Here is a 504-nt window from a genome sequence, read left to right as displayed (position 1 = left end):
TGTTGGTCCAAAGGCCGTTCGTGAAAATTTTGCTGGCGTGATCAGGTGGGAACTACTCATGCTCCTATGGTGTTAGTTTAGTTTTTTATGTGTCGATCTAACTTGTGTTTGTTCTTTTAAAGGCAACAAGATGTTAGAGCAACAGAGATCGACAAAGTTGACTTGCATCAGTCTTTCCATGCTGGTGACATTGTTAGAGCTATGGTTGTATCCTTTGCACACCTAAGATATCTTACTTACTGTCTATTAGTATCTGGGATTTTTTACAGTTTAGGGGTCGACCAGTGCTTAAACATTTCTAAGATTTGTTACTCTGTGCCATCCATTTACTCTTTTCACTCACACATCTTGTTTTTGTATAGTATAATTTGAATGTAGCGTAGTTGTAGTCTATAATAGTATATGATGTTTTAGGGAATAACATCTGAAGTTTCCTTAACTTGGACTCTTAAAGCTATCTCTTGGTGATGCACGGGCATACTATTTGTCGACTGCTAAGAATGA

General features: G+C 37.5%; 1 long non-coding RNA gene across 1 annotated transcript; it reads left to right on the top strand.

Moving 5' to 3' along the window:
* On the top strand, positions 1–504 carry LOC104774886. The gene is made up of 3 exons (XR_765565.1): positions 1–45; positions 123–207; positions 455–504. It is a non-coding gene; the product is annotated as an uncharacterized LOC104774886 (long non-coding RNA).

The sequence above is a fragment of the Camelina sativa genome, unplaced genomic scaffold (genome assembly GCF_000633955.1).
Source record: "Camelina sativa cultivar DH55 unplaced genomic scaffold, Cs unpScaffold06471, whole genome shotgun sequence".
Taxonomy (NCBI): domain Eukaryota; kingdom Viridiplantae; phylum Streptophyta; class Magnoliopsida; order Brassicales; family Brassicaceae; genus Camelina; species Camelina sativa.
This window is presented reverse-complemented; position numbering and strand designations above follow the sequence as displayed.